The 21,360-nt window shown below is 39.9% G+C and overlaps 1 protein-coding gene across 19 annotated transcripts in view; it reads left to right on the forward strand.

Moving 5' to 3' along the window:
* Positions 1 to 12,152: 12,152 nt before the first annotated feature.
* LOC134640831 (muscleblind-like protein 1) overlaps positions 12,153 to 21,360 on the forward strand; it is a 62,968-nt gene continuing 53,760 nt past the window's right edge. For 17 of the 19 annotated variants that reach the window (XM_063492809.1, XM_063492807.1, XM_063492822.1 and 14 more), the window contains exon 1: positions 12,153 to 12,291. The gene's annotated coding sequence lies outside the window, so the exon portion shown is untranslated. Of the gene's footprint in view, positions 12,292 to 17,780; positions 17,881 to 21,360 lie in introns of those variants that run through there. The other 2 variants (XM_063492827.2, XM_063492808.1) reach the window with 2 other exon arrangements.

The raw sequence follows: 21,360 nt of genomic DNA on the forward strand, positions 1-21,360 counted from the left end.
CCCATACTAACAATTAGTTTGATTAGACAAAGAACCGTAATTTAAAAATCTCGGTGCTAAATCCATGAGAGGTTAAACTTGTCTCACTGGAAAATGATCATGTCCAAAAGGGCTCTCTCGCTCTTTCTTACACACATTTTCTAACCCTTTATATTAGCTCCAGTCATACCAGCCGGGAGACCAGCCCATGACCCCCTAGTAGGCACCAGTGGATACAGAAAAAAAATTATTTTCTCCAGCTAGCTGCTTGCTGTCGCTACATGTAATGGCTTGCAAATGGGAAATATGTTGTTGAACCAAAAAAGCTCCTTGAGATTGCTTTGGATTCTAGCAGATTGCCACAGTCACCTGTTGTTTATATGTAACATGCTGATTTGCTACTTGCCAAGTGGTTGCAAAACTAAGAGGAGTGCACCACAAATGAGAAAAGGAGATCATTCAATGTTAAAGTAAAAGCTGTGCTTCACTGCTGCAGCAAACATGTTTCAAAGGATGCAACTGTATTGCTTAGGAGTAATAATAGGGATTGAATCCATAAATGTGCAAAATGTTGTACGGGTGTTAAAATTGTTGAGATTCTTTAGCCTTAAGCAGCTTTTTGACTGTTCCATCCCTGGACCTACATTTAAAAAAAACACTGATTTATTTTAACGCACTGCAACCTTTCAGTATCATTTTTCACACAGCTGTATAATGACTAAACTTAAACATGTAGGGCTTACCTTATTTTACACTTAGCCCTTTTTATCCTGTGCTGTCTTTTTCCATAGTGCTCCCAACTTGTGACAAAGCAATAAACACTGCAGTAACTGTGTGATACTAAAGCTGGCGCTCTGTGCCTCCGTGGTAGAACTGAGAGTAGACAGTAGCTTGTATAAAATGCCTTTTACTTTGTGTTTAATATTTGTCTTAGTTTCCATGAATCCAAACTGGACTAGGTAACCAGGTAACTCCTGAGGAGTATGGGTAATGTAGTCTCGCAGAGTGTCTGTCTCAGGGTAGGTCTGAGCTCCCTGGCAGAGTACTATAAGGGGATTGGATATGCTCTGCTAATGCTATTAGTGCTGCAGCTGGGGATTACTGTCTCCAAAGGAAAGGGGGAAAAGGGTGTGAAAAGTGAGAAATCATTACGTCAGGGAATGTGTGTGTGACAGAAATTTGCATGTTTGGATCCATGTTGAAAGGTGTTTTTTTTTTTTTTTAAAGGAAATCCACATAAACCGATGCACACCAACAAAGACAGCAAGTCCATGGCTTCAATGCAAAGTGTTGTGTGATTTATTTATTTATTTTTTTACATTTCTTTTGACTATCAAGGTACTCCAGAGATTTGAGTTAATTAGTCTATTAGGCTGGCCAGCACCTCTGAGAAGCAGACTTATTTTTAGCTAAAAGAGATATATACATGTTGTGACTCTATTTTTTTCCCCTCAAAAAAGGTAAAGTTAAAATTGCACACAGATTATTGGCTTCTCTCCTATTTGTCTGTTAGAATATGTTGCAGGATGCCAAGAAAGAAAGCATTGCTTTCACACACACACACACACACACATGTCTGGTTTGCTATCCTCGTGGGGACATCCCATTGACATAATGCTTTCCCTAGCCCCTTACCCTAACCCTAACCATTAAAAATGAATGCCTAACCCTAACCCTTACCCTAAACCTAACCATAACCTAATTGTAACCCTGACAGTAAAACCGCATTTTGAGTGTGAAAATTGCTTTCAACCCCGAGGGGACCTGGATTTTGGTCCCCACGGTGCAGAAAGTCCCCACCAGGATAGTAAAAGTCAGATTTTGGTCCCCACCAGGATAGTACGAACCCGTACACACACACACACACACACACACACACACACACACACACACACACACACACACACACACACACACACACACACACCTATCTATCTATCTATCTATCTATCTATCTATCTATCTATCTATCTATCTATCTATCTATCTATCTATATAATGTATCTGTGTTCCTCTGGTAGCAGGCATACACTACAGTGCATACATGAGAATGTTTAAATATGCATGATGTTCAAAGGGATGATAAAACAGTCTTTCTCAGAGACCCTAAAGGCAACAGTAAATCACTACTGAAAAAGAACATGTGGAAGATCAGCGGATTTCAGTATACAGTACATGTTACACAAAGGAGGTATGCTCTTGATTGTCCATCAGGCTTTCCCCATAGTTATAAACCAGCTGTTGAGGAAGAATGCATGCCTTCAGGGTAAGCTGTTCAGATTTAATGTAAAATAAATGCAAAAATAAAAAATTAATAAGTGTTCTAAATCACAAATCACCTCATTTGGTAAATATCATAGCATTACGAATGTGTGCAGTGTGTATCAAGAACTCACAATTATCCATGGCAAAATTATTTCACAACACATTTGTTTGTCCAATAAAACAGAACATCTTTTATACTGCCTGCTGCTGCTGGAGATGATTTTCTTAGGTTTTTCTGATTACAACAGAGCTAGCAGTTTAACTCTTACATACAGTTTGAGTCAAATTTGTCCTGTTTTGACAATAAAACACCTCAAATGTTATTCTTTTAGCCTCAAATTAGATGAATTATCCTGAAGTTACCCAAAATACAGAAATAAATGAAAATATTTTTTGAAACAAATTGGACATAGTTGTACAGTTGCCACTAATTTTTATAAACCAAGACTGTTCTGGGTCAAATTGAACCCATATCTGTTCAGATTCATTTTAGATCCACCTGTGTAAGTCAGTTCAAGGACAATGGTGATTTTTGAGAAGCTTGAATCAGTGCAATTTCAATGAATGTGGAAAACACAAATGCAACACAGGTTTCCTACCACTTTTCCAATTACCTTATAATTTTTATGCTTTGTATTCTAAATATTAATTAATGTTGAATTAGTATTAATAATTATAGGTGGTAGTTATGAGAATTATCTTATGGTGAGATTCTATGATGAGTGTTTCACTGCTGTAATGTTTATACAAGGTTTTATAATAAATCCCATCAGCTGCAGTATGTTCCTGCCATTTTCACTTTTTGTAGAATATACTTAAACTCATTGTGGCTGTTGTGTTTTTATCTCATAGAAAATAGGTGGTATTGCAAACAGAATCCCAAATCCCCCCAGCCCCTCTGAAACAAGCAGAATAAATCATCTATTTATTAACACAGGCTATTTATACATTCTAACTACTATCTGCAGTTCGTAGTTCAAATTCACTTGGAATTCTTGGAAATTTGGCCACATTTCAAAGTATGAAAAGGGTTACTATTGAAATAAATGAAGCAATAAAAACTCACATGTTTTGAAAAACTTCTAGAATTGGGGTTTCAAATTCAAGCCCATTAGTAGAGAAAGTCAGTGTTTGTTCATGCATCACTAATCAGATAAAATCTGCGCATAAACAAAGTTTTTTTTGTATCATTGTAACATACTATAATAGCCAGTTAGTTGAAAAAGGTATGTGCATCTCTTAGACCAAAGCATTTCTTTTCTTTCTCAACTATTTCTAAACTGCCATGAAACCAAAGCTTTGTTTTTCCTCTGTTATCCTTCACCCGTCTGTCTCTATGTCTTAGCATCTGTTCTCTTTCTTCGGCACTCTGTTCAGTATTCATTATGTCTCCCTGTCCTTCCCTTGCCATCTCACACATTTACACATCTTTCTGCTACTTGCAATGAGTCTAGAGATTGCCCTTATTAATATTTACCAACACCAAGTTACCAAGGGCAATCTGCTGAGATTTGTTCACTCCCACCATATTTTATGTGCATGCATCCATTCTTCTGTGTGCTTCAGACTGTGCTGTGTATGTTTATGTGCTTGCCCGGGTGTGTTTTATTTTTCAGAATTCTAACTCTTCTCTCAGTAGCCTTAGGTATACTTCGATCAAACCCAAGAGTAACCTACGTTATCTGAGACATCAAGGCCTCCTTCACATACAGAGCCTTTCCTACTGTACCTCATACACAAACCTTTTTAAGAGCCCCATTCCATTATTTATTTTGAGGTTAGCTTGAGTCTAAATTTGATGCAGAGCATTTTCTAACAGCATTGTTAGGTAACTGATAATTCTGTGTCTCCACATTTTTTTCGAGTTAAACAGCAACAAGCAAGGTTGCAACAAGATTGCATTATTCTGTTTGAGTAGCACTTGCAATGAATGCTCTTCTGTTGAACACTTTTCAACAATTTACATTATTTTCTCAACAATTGAGTGGCATTCATCTGTGGAAGGCAGTCAGGGGCGGCAGTGCTGAACTGCTTGTCAAGCTGACAGCCAGAGGACAATCCAACCTGGTGAGCAGATCTGACTGAATAACTGGAACAAGCAGGGTTATTTGTCTACTCAATGCTTGTGTTTCTGATTGCATAGTTAACCCATTATTTATCTTTGTTGTCCTTTAGTTACAGTGTGGTTGATGGTCCTTGTGGTCAACATACTCACAATAGTGAAATGAACTACCCACTAAAAGTTTTAAAAATCTTCACACGAAATGCGTGCAACTCTTGGGGGGAAAGAATCTAGGCATTAGTATTGTGACACTGAACACTGTCAGTTCTGGAGGAATGCACTTCCAGTTATTTGCAATACATTCTGTTGCACTCAAGTTAATTGTTCTACCCTGCAGTTACAGTTTAGACATTTCCTTGTATGGTTTCATGCAGATGAATGACGTGTGATGAGATTGTGATTACAGTTCTGCCATTACAGAAACCTCTGAAAGCAATGGCAATTGGCCACAAGTTCTCACATCTTATAAATGATGGCTTTCCTTTTATGGTCCATCATGAGCAAGATTTTGGTGGTAAATAATTGGTAAAATCAGTTTTATCAGACATTACCCACTGTTTATCCTGCCTGTGCACATAACATAACTAAAGGTCTTGTACAGGGGCGCAGGGGCAGGGATAGCTCAGTAGGCAGAGTGGTTGCCCCATGATTGGAAGGTCAGCGGTTCAAATCCGTTAAACGGTTACCCCGATCAAGGTACGCACTGCTCCCCGGGCTGGATTGTTGGCTGCCCACTGCTTCACTGAGTAAATGGGTTAAATGCAGAGGAGTAAATTCCCTATGGGTGTTAAAAAAGTATACATTATGTCAGCGGGCCTCGGACCGGTACCGGTCCGTGAGTCGTTTGGTACCGGGCCGCGAGAGTTGAGGCTCAGGTGTGAAATGTATGGTTTTCAGGGTTTTTATCGGTTTTCAGCGTTATTTTGTTATCGTTTTTATCGTTAACTCGGTTTTCCTGGGTCTTTTCACGTGTGTTATGAATAAATCTTCTTTGTTTCGGTATCGGTACTAGTTTTATTTTGTTGTATTTATCCGCGACACCTTAAAGGCCGGTCCGTGAAAATATTGTCGGGCATAAACCGGTCCGTGGCGCAAAGAAGGTTGGGGACCGCTGCATTATGTTACGTTCTTGTACATTCCCCATAAATGAGTGGGCGTCACGTGTGTTAGTTACGTTTTCTACAAACAAAACAACCAACCAACTCCCTTACCCCTCCAAAAAAAACTGGAAAACTTGCTGTCCTGATGAATTCTTATGTGAAAGTGGCTCATGATTTACTGACAAAAGTGCCCACCTTCATGTTTTCAGTAGGTATGATTCATATAAACATTTACTATGCATTTTTCCATTTCTTTTTCATACAGGGATATATAGTGTATGTATTTTCAGCAACTTCTCATACTTTGAATAATTTATACCCACACTAAACTAAAGTACCATTTTCAAATAAAAACAAATAGTAATGAAAATATCAGCTCTGAAAAAAAAATTGCTTTTGTGAAAATGTGTTGCTAATTTTGAAAGAATTACTGGTAATTTGAAGTTTGACTCTTGCCAAACTCTTGAGAGTTGCTGCTTTTTTCTTCTTGACATTTCACTGGTGTAAGCAGAACTTACTCAGGCTCAACAACCTTTAATTTAAGGGTGATGACAACATTCTGGTATTCTCTTTGAGTTTCTGGCAGGAAAAAGTATTTGTGCATTTGTGTCTCTTTTAAACAGTTTTAAAACAGTTTTGTTGTAGACTTCACAAAACATAATTGTATTTATTTGGTTTTGATTTGTGATTGTTCTACAATAGCCTCCTTCATATTGTTTGGATGATACAGCAGTGGCACTGTTGATAATCTGCATGTAAAGGAATTTTAAAAAGAATTCATCCCAGTGATGCTTGTTCATTCTGTTTGGTGTGAGTTTGTCTCAGCGGGAAGAGTCTGATTATTACAGAGGCAGACATCGAACCCCTCGCCCATCCCCGCTCCATTTCTCTGAGAGAGACGAGGGAAGATGTGTTTAAAAATAAATGGGTAAATATTATTTTGCTGTCAGATATATTGTTTAAAAAGCCTGCTCAGACCGTCATCAGCAACTGGAACTCAAGTCTTGACTAGACGTTCTGCTGTTTACAGATTAATCTAAGCGCTCACTATTTAATCACCAGTTCAGTGTTATTTAGATGTATGATATAAAATATTTTTGCTCTGCTTCTACGGGTGTAATCACAAAAAGGGGTCTTTTCACTTTGCAAGCAATATAATAAAGCACCCTGATGACTAAATCAAATGGCAACTGTCCAGCAGAGCCTCTACATCCCCTGATAGCAGGGAAAGAATTAAAATATAAATGTCCTGGAGTTTGTCAGAATAAACTATGGTTTTAGTGCAGGCTTCCTAAATAAATTTGCATGTAATGTTTTTGTTCCTTCTCGCTACCTTGGTGTACCTGGATCCATAATGAACGGTGTCAAAATTTCTCATTTTTTAAACTTTGATCAACCTTTGCAAGATCATCCATTGGAGTGTAATATTGCTGAGAATAAAGATAGAAAATATATGTGCATAAGAATTCCCCCCATCATTCTGAATGACATAAATACATAAAAAGATGTGCTTGAAATAACATCTATCTATGCAGATACCGCTCAAACACTGTCTATAAAGGTCTTCATATAGAAAGAGGTGAGAGAAATATTAGCATAATACTCCTGGAACTGTCTCAGTGAAAGTTTGTGACATATCATAGAGAGCCACAAAATGAGTCCATCACATCAGTGATGAGTCCATTCATCATTACCTTATTCCCAGATGGGGTGCCTCGATGATGTTACCGTAATTACCTTAGACCATTATTATCCCAAACTCCTATAATGACTTCCCTTCTGCTATGATCATGACGTCAAACTTTTTTTTTTATCATATGATGTCCACAGTCCTGTAATTGTGGTTCCTGAGTGTTTATATTTATTGTCAATCCCAGCGTAATGGGCTGAGAGTGACAGCACCTATAGGATTCAACTATAAACTTAAAATCATAGATGAAATCTAAACAACCTCTAAGGTTGTGGTTTTTGATTAATTAGTTAGTTGACTGATTTAATTTAGTTTTTTGCACACTTGAAGATCGTGTCAGTTGAAACTCTTCTTGAGGTTAGCTCTGATGGTCTGGTTCACCTTTTTTATTCAACTTGAGTGCTCAAAGCGTTTTTGGCTACAAGTCTCATTCACCCAGTCACGCACACATTCATTCAGCACTTTTATCTGCACCTAAGCATACACTCACAGTCTGATGGATGAACAGGGGGCAACTCTGGTTTCGCTATTTTGCCCAAGGATATTTCGACATGTGGACTGGAGGAGCCGGTGACGGATCCACCAGTTTTCTAATTGGTAGATGACCTACTCCACAGGTAGTCACAGCTAGCTGGGGCCAAGGTGACACACTGATGTGTCATATCATTGATATGAAATGACATATCAGAGCATCATTGAATAGAATAAAATGATCACACCGTGAGGTGTGACATAACACAAAAATAAGAACAAAAAATGTATCCAGTAACTGGAACTTAAAAGGGAATTTTTTGACCCTAGGTCTCATTTTTTTGTTCCCTGGAGCTTTTTAAAATATATTTGTTTATTGTAATACTAACTACAACTCTTTCCGCATTTATTATGAGAGGTAAGTTTCTGCTCTGTGAGCAGCCTTTTGCTTTCAAATTGTTTGCACAGTACAGATATATAACCAGACTTGTTTATTTTGTCTGGTAGCAGACTGGCACTCAACTATGCAAGCTAACGTTACCTTCTAACTTCCATGAACAAAACCTTTTTCTATCCAGCAGATTACGCCACATATTTAATTTGGAAGATTTTTATATTAGATGCCCATCCTGATACAAGCCCAAATGGACTTCACAAGTTAGGCAAATGTGCAAACCAAATTGTGCAAAGTTAACACACTGGTGATAACTTTATGTTAATACCAGTTTTGTTTTGTTTTTTGCATTAGCTGGATGATTCTAAGTTGTTGTCCCAAGGGTACCCAGTAATCTCCAAGGAAATATAAAATGTCGAAATGAAAAATGTAGCCAATGAGGAAATGTCAAAAACTGCAGATCCTCCAGTGGCCTCCATTAGATCATAAATCTCCACAGACTTCCATGTTAAACTGCCCAACTTTACAGTATTAAATAATATTTAATTATTATTATAGATACTTAATTACTCATCCATCTCTAAACTGAATTTAGGGATTTCATCAATTTGATTGACAGATGTCTGAACCCAGGCAGCTGAAGCCAGTTAGTTCCTGGCTAGGGCTGCTCAGCTAGCCAATCACTGAACTGGACCTACCTACCATGTTTAATGGAATCATGTGACAAATAATGTGGTGCAACCCATCCAGAAAGTTAGCACTTCAATGTCCTTCAGTGTTGGTGAGTGACATTTTTTTTAATAGGCTTTTACTTAGTACTAATTAGCAAATATGTGTGTCTGTGCCATTGGTTTTCTGGAAACACCTTGCTAACCAAGCTCACTGGCGTTAGCTAATAACTTCGACATTTTATCCAAAGGAGGTGGCTTCTGGCATAAAAGGAGTAACTAAAACTAACTTGTATCCAAACCACCAATGTTAAGCCTTTGGGGGATATCACGGTGGCTACATTCATGATTTATATAAAGTCTGTGGGTGTATTATATTTGTGAATTATCTATAGCAGTAGGCTACTTCCCACAAAGTCACACCTCCCCACCCTGCAACAATGCTGCACGGGGAAAAATTGCTTGCACAGATGAGGAGCAGTTGATGAAGTTGTAGTTCCTGTACACATTAGTCTCTCTAATGTATACAGGAATACTCCCAAAGTATAGTGTAGACAGGTGCACGATGTTTACAGTGCAGATGTGCTATAAAAATCTAAACCAAAGTGGACAAAAATCTAAGAGCTGCAATAATTAAACAGTTTCACCACCTTCATTATGCATAAACCTAATCAATGGCTATTGCGCTTAAGGGGAGCTAAAGTGTTGTTAATGAATCGTTCCAATGAGCAGTGAGTTCTCTGCCTCTCTCTCACTCACTCCTGCTCTGTGTGTGTGTGTGTGTGTGTGGGGTTAGTGTTAATGTCTCTAATGAATAGATGTGGCACCCAGAGTCTGTGGACACCTGCTACTACCATTAGTCCCAGAGAGCAGACTAATCATCCTGGCTTTCAAATCTGAGCAGGTGATTCAGTGTCCCTCAATTTCAAGGACCCTTCATTACACAGACCACCTGAGTGTTTAGCAATAATGCTTGTACTGATACATGCTTCTTCTAGAGGCTAAAATGGAAAACCCATGGAAAAGCCCAGTGTATTGATTTAATTTAGTTTTCTGCCCCTCAGAGAATTGCCTGCAGGAGCAGCTTGAAACTTAGTGGCATGTTCTCTGCATACTTAAAGAAAAAAGTAGAGTGGTGAGTTTGAGTTGGCAGCTCAGAGAAGCATGGTAACCCGTGATTATATAGTTGTATATAGAATAAGAGCTTTACACTATAATTGTTGATTTAAACTTCTGTAGTGAATCTGTGTAGAGGCTATGATGTAACCTACACAGGTGGCCGACGTCATTGCCAGTATTCATGCCTGTGCAGAGTGCATTATGTCTTAAATGACTTTGTTTCATATGCAGTGGCAATAAAACGCTGGGAATTTTTCTCTCGTGGATTTAGAGCAAATGTTTTTGCATCCCTCGTGTTTTTTCACTCATTTGTATGTTGTCTCACATCCTTTCTGTTAGTTTTGAGAATTTGGTGCCGTCTGTGAATTCTTATACTGAGGCTGGGGTTATTATTCTGTCACTGATCCATTCAAAAGGTATATCAAAAAGTATTCAGAAATGCATAAGAGAAAATGATGATACTAAACAGGCCAATCACAATCATTATGGCCTAGAAGTTACATGTAATTACATTTCTACACCACAAATTTAACACCAAAGTATAGATCCTATGTAATGCTGGTAGTAATTTAGGTATCCATTATACTGTCAAATTTAACTGCATACCATTGTACATGAATCCTGTCTTCAGGTTTTGTCATAATTTCCCTACTCCATGTAGCACATGGTTAATAAAGATGAACATTAGTCGCATGTGATTAATTACTCCAGGAGTCACTCTCATGGTCGAGCATTGCTAGCTCGGCCTAGGTCACACCAAATTGTTAAAACCAAATGACACAGGCACAGAATGACTTAAATAATGATTTGACCATAAACATTTACATCTCATAAATCCTTAGTATACTAACGTACAGAGCTTTTAGTTCATGTTTTCCCCCTTGAGGGTTTCATCTGCATTCATAAGTGTAAAGTTTTGTTGCCTAAATCCAAGTACAGGTCTTATTATCATGCAGCTCAAACAAGGACCTGTAGAGTTAATAAATATAAAGTTTATATCATTAAACTAAAAATCTCTAAATTCAATCAATATAGTTATCTTGGCATGCTTAAATTCACTATGACCTGTTGCCTCTGACCTCGTCTTTACCCTGGATTTCTGCCTTTTGCTGCCAAACTCGCTGATTAAATTATTGTCAAAACAATTTCAGCAATCGATGCTCACTGATCCCAGTTCTTATCTGTTCCCATGGCTACCGAAAAGACAGAGAACATAGTGGGGATGTTTCTGTTCTAAATGTTGTCTACTAAGTTTTTGGAACATGCAAAAATACATGTTTCTGTTGATTAATTTAGGGTCAAATGGATTAGACGCAGAATGGTTTGCTCCAAGACTGAGATACTGAGGGGCAGAGAGTGCGGTGGAAGATGCAAAATAAACGAAAAGCGAAGCTAGACGTTTAAAGACTGAGCGTTGGGGGTTACCAGCGTGATGGTTGCGCTGCAGGACTCAGCTGTGATATGCTGATTTATAGGGCCTGAAGGACAGCCACGACCTTCCACCCACTCTGTCTCCATGGGCGACAGTAGAGAGGAGACCTCGTCTCTTTTTCTTCCTCAGTCTCATTCCCTCTACTTCTCATTCTTTATACTGATCCTTTGCTCGCCCTCTGTTTCTGTTCATTTTCTGTCTATCAGTCTACAGTTGTTGATAAATCTGTGCACTAAAAAACTAACCAACCTCCAGAAAAGTGAATAGTGGAGGGAACCGTTAGTCTTTTTGTATGTCTCTCTGTATGCCTGCATGAACATGTGTAGCCACCCAGTCATTTTACTGGGCTATCCAGCTGTACTTCCCTTGTTTATAATGTGACTGAAATGTGTTATCAAAGGGCAGCAGGCCTCAGTGGACTGGCAGTAGCAATGGAGAAAAGGAAAGAAACCGCAAACAGGAAGCCTGCTTCCAGTAACCATTACATCAACCCGCATGCTCAGAACACAGAAACACACACAGCGAGACAGACACTCGTTATCTGTCTCTCTCCTCTTTCCACATACTGCTCTTTCTTAACGTAAGAAGGCAGAAGCAACAGTTAGTGGTCACATGACCACAAGAGTCTTTCCTCATTTCAGCGTCAGCTGGCTCCAAGCAGATGTGAAATCGAGGCATGCAGAGAGATTTCAGCATGTGAAGTATTTTCTTGTTTGACTCTTTATCAGTATTTTATCCGAATATTCAGTCTGAACTACAACAGCAAAGGGGGGGGAGGGAAGCTGTTGCCATGGCAACCAAAGCCGCCGCAATCGTCATCACGAGGCTTCTTCTGCATTGTGTGTGTGTGTGTATGGACACAGCGTGTGTGAGTTCACCCTCCTCTCTTCAGACAGGAGGCGAGGACATCCCCCTCTAACACTGTGCCAGAGAGGAAGAGAGAGAGCGAGCGAGAGCAGAGAGAGAGCCTGACTGAAACCCCATAATGCACCGCACGCTGCAGGGCTGAAGTCGTGCAGATTCATCAGTTCCTGTTCAAGGGGTTGTCTGTGAGCGCACACGCACTCATACACCCAGACCGAAGCAAGAAAATACACGGACGTCCAGGCAGGTAAGACAGCTTTGCTCTGACCGCACAGATAGCGCCGAGTTTTTCGAGATCGTCTGTTTCTCTGTTCGCCCCTGCCAAGTGAGAAGAGAAGAGTGGCTCTATACAGATGCCAGGGTGTGATTAATATTTGACATGTTATGATCCCGACAACTTCTTTGCCTGTTGCTTGTGACTGCTGCTAAATTCTGTCTCAAAAAAACCTGAAACTAGGATTATTCAAGAGGAAGAGTATATTAAATAGAGCGGAATCAAAATAGTTGATATGCCTGTGATATATCCATGTTAGTTTTTGGCTGTTACTTGGCTTGGTATTTGCATGTTTTTTTTCCTTTGATCTAGCAGATTTGTTTAACTGTAGCCAGTTTGAATACACTGGATGCGATTTTTGTGTGCACTTCTGTTCAGATAGTGCTGGTTAACATGATGAAACTTTCAGGAAATTACAAATTGTCATGCATTGTCATTCTGGACAGTTAAATTCATCAGAAACAGCGTAACATGTTCATTTTATACTAAAACATATATTTTTTTCATTGGACAAAAAATATATTTATCTATAAAAAAGACAACAATTATACAATTATGTAAAACGTATAAGTTTTTAAGGTAGTCTACTGTACATGCCCTAAATGACACTGGTGTAAGCTGACAGGTAAAAGGGTAGCTTTTGCTTTACGGGTCATTTTGCGGTTTAACTGTCACAGAGGCTTGTGACCATATCTCTTGCGCCAGAGACTCATGCAACCTGAAAAGCGCAATTGCATCAGCTTAGCGCACACACTCTTAAACTTTATTACCTCGGGACTCAACTGAGAAGTCTCCCCTCTGGGACTCAAGTGTAAAATCATGTTTCAACAATGTTAAAGTAGAAAGACAAAACAAACCCCAAATCAGTCAGTAAAACTGGTTATTTTGGATTAAATCATAATTTCAGAAAGACATCTTTTGAATGTGTTTTCTGAGGAAATACAAATTCTGTGTTTAAATGAAATACGGCTGAAAGTAGTTTTATTTATAGTGCTCTTTATCACAAAAGAGCCCTCAAAGGAGCTATGACACGAGGAACTATATTTGTGTATCTTGCACCTTTTGGAAACAATTATGTAGATATGGGATCTGTTTTTGCTGAACATTAACAGGCTATGCAAAGAGCTTTTTGCAAATAAAATTTAAAAAAGGAAAAAGAACAGAAAAAAAGAAACTACAATGCAGATCGCACAAAAATGTCTTGTGAATATTCAGCTTGTCTCCATTTAGCACTGGCCAAAAACCACTTCTCTTTGCTGTTCCACTGCAAAAAATCCACCTGTCAAATTCAAAATGGAGTTGATTCTCTTTTTCATGATGGTTGCTTTCATTAATTGTCTCCCTCCACGATATCTGTTGCTGACTGTACCCTCTTTACCTCTTAATCTTCTCAGTAGCTGTGTTGGTGCTTAAAAATGTACTAGATTATTTCCAGGTTTGTGCATGTATGTATCTGCATAGCTGCTTTGTTGCATGTGTTTTCTGCAGACGCTCTAAATGCCTGCCTGTCTTTAGTTAAAAGTTTGGTGGGGGCTTGAAAAATAGTGGTTTGGCTCAAGCAGATCGTGAGAGTAAATCCAAAGTTTCTCTGAATAACAGTGGTTATACCAGAACTATTTCAGTGGTGAGTTTAAGAGGTTTTAAAACAAATGATATTCACATATTCTACTACTGGTCTGTTATAAAGCTCTGTGTTGAAAGATTCCCTCATTTTCAGTACAGTCACACTAGCAGGGCCCCGAAATATGTTGGTACCTGTACACAGAGCTGTTCGGATTGAGGATGAACTTCTGGAAGGTTAAGTGTTTGTGATTAGACCTTGAATGTTTAACAACAGACTTGCTATGTCAGGTTGTCCCTGTATGATTTTCGATTCTGCAAAATCTTTAAGGTACCGTAGTAGCTCTTCTTTTGGTCTGGACCCAACCCTGGCTTTGCTCAGCAGCATGGCTCAAAAGTGATATATGGGTCCAGATCTGCTCGTTCAACTACAATTGATGCTGTCTCTGGTGTTCTACTTAAGATTTTCCCTCATTCCTGCCTTTATTGACCTGGAATACAAGTTCCACATGTTCACGAGTCCATGACCTCATTTTGATATGATCAGCATGAGAGAGGATTGAACGTGTAACAGCTTATGTTCGAAAGCAGTGACTCAAAAGTCTTTTGTCGTTCTCTCTTCCATACACAGACATCAGCAGAGTGGTGAGCAGGAACCTTAGTGTGCAATAAATTATCTGCAATTGCAGCAATTATCTGCAAGTCCAAGACCTTTCACTGTGCCTTGTTTTTTCATCACTATATTTATCCCTTTTGACTAGAAGGCTGCTTGTGGAAAGTCCTTTTACTCAAACAATTCTAAAAGAACTGCGTTTTACTTGATTATTTCCATTTCACACTACTTACACTTTGTCTCAGATGGAACATATGAGATTCATACCTTGGAGCTGGTAATCAGAGTACATCAGCTCCTTACAAATAGGGTTCAGTCAACTTTAACATTTGTATACATCTTGCATTTTAAAGAACAAATAAAAATAGCTGCACTGTAACACTCGCACAGCCATTGATTTTCTGAAGTAAGAAATGCAGTTTTACATTTGAAGTTTGAGTAGCTTTTTATAAGACTAATCAATAGTTTTCTGTTAGCAAAGAGACAAGCTGCAAAAATAGTGTAAAACATGTCACCCCTAATGACATATCCACAAAACATTATCACCTCAACCTGCAGTTACAGACTTAGCTCTGCCTTCCACTGAAGCTTGTGTTACTGCTTGGGTTGACACTGAACACACTGCACTGGGAAGCTGTTTCAAGAGCTATTGCTGCACTACCCAGCCAACAGCAAGGGGCAGTGAGATCCTAGTTGAAGACTAATGAACACAGAATATTTTGCTGTTAAGGAGACAAATATTTTTTGAGCATGTGGGGGTAGACAAAGTATATATATTAAGTTATTTTATGTGTCTCTAATTGACCAAGATGAATATTAACCATCCATCCATCCTATATCCATCCATCCATCCATCCATCTAGGTACACCCTAGACAGGTTACTAATCTCACGCAGGGCTAATATATAGAGACAAACAAACATCCATACCCACGGTTACTTCAGAAACACATTAATACACAAGTGCACACATGCACTTAACCTAACCCCATAGATGTTTTTAAACTGTGGGAGGAATCCCCAGAGATCTCACACAGACATGGGGAGAACACAGAAAGGCCCCAGCCTGGATTTGAACTCATGAACCTTCTTGCTGTGAAGCAATTCTAACCACAATATTCTCCTTACATTTAAAAGGATCATTTTAACATTGTAATATTTGCCGTGTTGCCTGCAGAAGTGTTGATGAGTGTTCTGAATGAGGTAGATGAGTAGTTACACTATGTACACTTGCGTAATTTTGACAGGATAGTTTCAAATCAAACATGGCAAGTTGTGCACTTATTTGAAGTAACACCGCTGCATTTGAATGTGTCACATTAACTGTTGCATTTATTGGACATTTACAACTCGCCGAGCCTCTGAAACACATCAAGTACTAAATTCTTCTGTGTTGAAAATGACTGTTTTATGCACATTAACACCAAACGCAGCCACAACATCAGCGGCTGTTAATATTAGCTGACTAGCAGTGATGTAATTGCTGATCAGGGTTGGTTGTCCTTCCCACGCTGCTTCATAATTAAGGGCAAGAAGTCCGCATCATTCCAAACTGACCTTCCTCACCGTTATCATAAGTACACTATTCCAGCATGCACTCATCAATAGTCCGACTACAGATGATGCTTTTTCCAGTGCAAAAATGGTGAACTCTAAAACTCCTAGTGTTTTAGAGTTCACCTGATTTATAAAAGATCACAGTGCAACATGTACACATTTGGAGACACAGCACCCCAGTTGAGCATAGTCCTGTAAGCCAACTAAGGACCTTTTTTGGGCACAGAACAATGACTTGCCATCTCTAAAATCTGAATTCCATATTGCTGGTGTCTGTATTGTGTTGCTTTGACTCTATGAACGAACCGATAAATATTTATAGAAGCTGGAGCTAAACACTTAGAGCAGTGCAGAGATCCATCATAGGTGCCTTTGAAGGCGGGCTTTAGGTTGCTGTTCAGTCAACACCTTCACTTACTGTCTTACACGCACACACCAACACACATGCACAAATAAATAATATACAGGATGAAATACTGCTGCCATAAGTCAGTGATGTGGCTCTGAGTCACTCGGTAACACCCACCTCACAAACACACACACACACACACGCATGAACACACACACACACGCACGCACCTCTGCAAAAACAACGCCAGATATTCACACATGCTCACACACATACACACATGCACCTGACGTAGTGTTTGATGGAGTTAGAAGCCATGGCAACAGAGCTGTGACTCTTGCTGTCCTGTGAGTGGACTGAAGCTGTGGAGGAGGGAGGAAAAAGCTAACAGCCAACACGGCTTCTCAAGTGCAGCTATTATTATTCCCATTCTCTTATTCCTTGCTTTTTCCTCTTCTTGCCTTTCACAGCAGCTATCTTTATGGTGCTTTTGTTTTTCTTCAAGACCGTTAGAAAGACTATGAGGTTCAAAAAAGAAAAAAAAGAGAAAAACTCAACCGAGAGAGGCAGAAGAGAGGTCAGGAACTATGTATTTTTGAAGCCATCGATTGCAAAACCTGACACATCATCAGAGGGAATTGCGCTGATTCTCCCTGCTGCAACCAGACAGCATTCCGGATAGCATCTTTTTTGTTGACATATTATTTTTATCTCACCCTTCTCACTTGCTGCCTCTCCCTCTTTCAGTCACAAAACAAACCGCTAGAACTCTTCCTGTCTTTTTTTTCAAGTCTCTGTGTATTCCTCCTTTGCAGTTCTCTCTCTTTTCCTGAGAGCGGGGTGGTGGTGGAGGAGGGGGCGTGCAGGTGGACAGGTCTCGCAAACATCATCTGTATAAGATTAACTGACTGCAGATACAGATGGTGGAGAGACAGAGAGGGAGGTGTCGGAACAGTGCAGGTGAATTGCATTTCGGTCTCCGGTAGCACTTTCACGGTCTGATTGTCAGCATTTGTTAACATACACACGTGCACACAGATGCATGCACTCTCCCTCGCGCTGCCAAATCGTAGGAACGTGGCTGTTGACAGCAGAAGTTTGTCTGTTCCCCTGCGTTGCCCTCCCTCTCTCCTCCCCTCCCTCCTTTGCATACGATCCAAGCACGGGCTGTGAAAGGTGAACTTGCAGCCTGCTGTGGATAAATTATGTGTGACATGTTTAGCTGTGCTGCCTTATATGGAGACTGGTGTATCTGAATACTGTAAGGCTCTGCCAAGAAGGAAGGAGGGAGAGAGGGAAAGAAGAAAAGGAGGAGGAGGAGGAGGAAGGAAAAGAGGCAAGGGAGAGAGAAAGCGAAGGAAAAAGGAAGGAGGAGGGGGCGGTGGCAAAGGGAGTGAAAGAGAGGAGTGCCGCGAAGCAAGCATGAGGTTTTCGCTTTCCATTCTCCCCTCAGCAGCAGTCAGATGAGTCCATGCAGAGATACAGTAAGTCTTGCTGTTTACTCAGTTTATATGTGTGTGTGTGTGTGTGTGTGTGTGTGTGTGTGTGTGTGTGTGTGTGTGTGTCTGTGTGTGTGTGAGTGTGTGTGTTTGTGTGGGTTGCGTGCTACTCTGCGTTAACAAGACCGAGTTGTTCATTCTTACTTTTTCTCCTTTGTTCTGCCGTGACTCGCTTTTGAAAATTTTTATTCGCCATCTGGATGTTGAGTGTGTTGATGTGTTGATGGGTGTTTGAGTGAGTTTTATGAGTGTTTCTAAGTATGTGTGTACATGTGCAGATTGACACTGCGCCTCGCTGCTAATGTGTGGTAGTTTTGAGGTGCGAGAGCATAAATGTGGAAAAGAGCTGAGCAGACAAAAAAGAATGGGTAAGGTTGGTGTTTAATGTTTCGCAGAGTAGTTAGCACACACTCACCCGCAAAGACACACACACTCACACTGACACACATTCCCTTTTCTGGCAGTTTACACTGTGTCTGTCTTTTTTTTGGACTGCAATAAAGTCCCTGTTGTGTGAAAACTGCTGGTAACACTAATGCTAAATATGCTCTCACCCTGATGGATACCTGAATGAGAAACATAAATACACGCGCATACACACACCAACTCAATCTCTGACTCGAGAACAGTCCTACACTTCTGTACAAAAGCAAGGCTACTGGTGTTTACAGTGCAGCTGCCCTCAGGAAATGACCTGAACGTTACTCAGACTGACACACAAACGCACGTGCAAAAAAGAAAAAAGAAATCTGTTGAATATTGTGTGTAATGTAAAATATTCACAATATGTACAGGGCTTAACTGTGTGTCTGTTAAGAAAAGTACATTAAATGCTGTTATCTTTGCACCAGGATTGGTTAGGAAATGAGGAGCAATCGTGTGATGAAATTATGATTATTACATGTGCATAATTTCTGTTAAAATAAAAATGTGATTCCCAGTTTATCTTCATGCACATCTCATTTGCCACTCATCTACATACATTTTCCACACTGCACAAAAAGGGGTTGTGGTGCATGATGTCTCTTCGATGACAGAATGGAGGGTTTCATTTTAAGCTTCATGAGTGCCTCACACCTAAAATTCTCTATGAAATCTTTTGAACTTTCTGATTTTTTTTTAAACACCAACCCACTTATCAAAAAGAAGGTAAAATATTAATGTATCAAAGGCACAGCTTATAGCTGCTCACATTTAGGACTATCCCTTCACTTTCCAGAGCAATAAAAACACAACAAAAGCATTGCGGTGGTTTACCGCAAGACTTATTTTGATGCCGCGAGGTGATTTTCCCTTAATGGTATCTTGCTCCGGTGTCATGGCAATTGATAGTGACTCACAAAATTGAAAATACAGGTTTAAAATTTAGAAGAAAAAAAAAATGCAATGATGCCTGAATGTTGATTGTTTGTGGGCGGCACACCTACCGCTATGTATAGTGGTAGAAGTAAAATGAGTACCATATTTGAGCTCACATGCACATTTTTGTTATTTACCAAACTGACGCTCCTTGCTGCTTGTTATCAATCATTATCTCCACACCTGCCACTCTCTTTCACAGTTTTACTTTCTCATATTGCACATCTCTGTCTCTGTCTCTCCCTGCAGCTTTCACTTTTATTCTGTCTGCCTGCTTTTTTTGTGGCTCTCGCTTTGCTTCTCTTTCAGTGTCTGAGTCAGTTGAAAGAACTTCTCTGCAGATCAGAGCAGGCAAATCTACAAGGTCATTAGGGTATAGAACAGCGGCGTGTGGAGGCACTCAGATACATACTGAATTTCACAGCACGCATAACTCTGACTGATCAACTAGGAGTGTGTAAGACAAGAAGATGCTCTAATAGGGAGAGTGAGAGAATGCTTGATTACCTGCGTTTGTGAATTTTTTTGCAATTAAAAAAAAAAATGTAGAAAAGGTCTGTCCTCATTTCTCATCCTCCCCCACCTTCTAGTTTCATCCACCACCTCTTCTGTCCTTTCGAAGTGATGTCATCTCCCTGCTGTCTTCAGCAGCCATGGGGCAGTCTGTTGAATGCAGATGAGCAGTGTGTTTGTTTGAAAAAGCTAAAGTGTATGTGCATAACAACATGAGCTCACCCTTACTCTGATTTGCATTATTCAATTACCAGAAAATAAGAAAATAGTGTGGATGCTTTGATCAAGGTGAAAGCAAAAGAACGTGAGCGGACATGACTTTGAATCCCAAGCCTCAGAAATTCGACACAGAGCGGGTAAGTGGCAGATAGACAGCCACTCAGACAAATGGTTGGGGAAGTCCTACGAGGCCATTTGGCGAGTGGCAAAATCACAGTGAGTCAGTCAATGGTGTATGATTGCTGTTTTCCCTGCAGTCTGCAAAGCTGTCACCGGACTAATGCACACTAGTGGAAGATGTAATCTATAGTAAATACAGTTGGCTCCATAGAGCAGCCCTCTGTGGTTTCTACAGATTAAGGTGTCAAACAGAATCGCTGGTCAGAGACAGCTGAAGAGTACAGATTATCCCCATGTTTGGCTGATTGCTGATCTGATGACAAGCCATGGATCCTGCATTTCGTATGTGGGTGTGGTGGTGATATTTTCTTCTGAGAGCACCACTTCTTTGGTATTTCCTAATTTGATCAAAAATGCCAGACTCTAGGATGTGGAAAAAAGTCCCAGAAGGTCAAATCATTAGCATTAATAATCTTCATCTACTGAACTTTACGTTATGTTATTAAGCTTTTTCAGACTTCCATTCCTAATCGGGGATCATCTCACAGTTAATCTTTTTTTTCTGTAAAGGAATTCCACAGCCAAGTAGCTCATAAATAATTCTCATTTTGCTCTACCTTTTGTACCTTTTGCTGTCTGAAACATTTTCCTCACTCCTCTCATTATTTGCAAAATATCTCTTATGTTTCTCAGACCATGCCACCTTTCCCTCCCCTGTCTTTCAATCTGTCTGTCACTTTAACTGTGTCGCTTTTCTTTATTATAACTTTTGCATTCACCTGTCTGCCTGTATTGTCTTTCGAGGCTGACATGTCTCAAAGCAAAACAGACATTGTTAAACTGCACAGTCATGTCAATGACATCGATTGTGTTTGTGCATTTGCTGAAAATGGCCCTGTGCTTGAAATGACACATGCTGAGATGCCAAGTGAATTTACAATTTAGGCTTTTTTTCCTTTAAAAAAGGGCACTTTTTCATGAGCATCTGTCTTCCACCTTTCCAGCCATTAAATCTATATCCCCTGGACATCTTCTTCTATCACTCACTGTCTCTATCAGTCTTTCGGTCTGTGACTCTTCCTCTCATTCTCAGCGTTTTCCAATCTTTCAAAATCTACCCTCCCACCCACACTTTTTTGCACACATATACTCACACACACACCACCTCCATTGCTATTCCTGAGAGGAGCAGACTGGTCTGGCAGTGGGTTGGTTTATGTCCATGAACTCAGTGACACCCTTGCTGCCGCTGCA

This window comes from Pelmatolapia mariae, linkage group LG14, assembly GCF_036321145.2.
Source record: "Pelmatolapia mariae isolate MD_Pm_ZW linkage group LG14, Pm_UMD_F_2, whole genome shotgun sequence".
In the NCBI taxonomy this organism is placed as follows: Eukaryota; Metazoa; Chordata; class Actinopteri; order Cichliformes; family Cichlidae; genus Pelmatolapia; species Pelmatolapia mariae.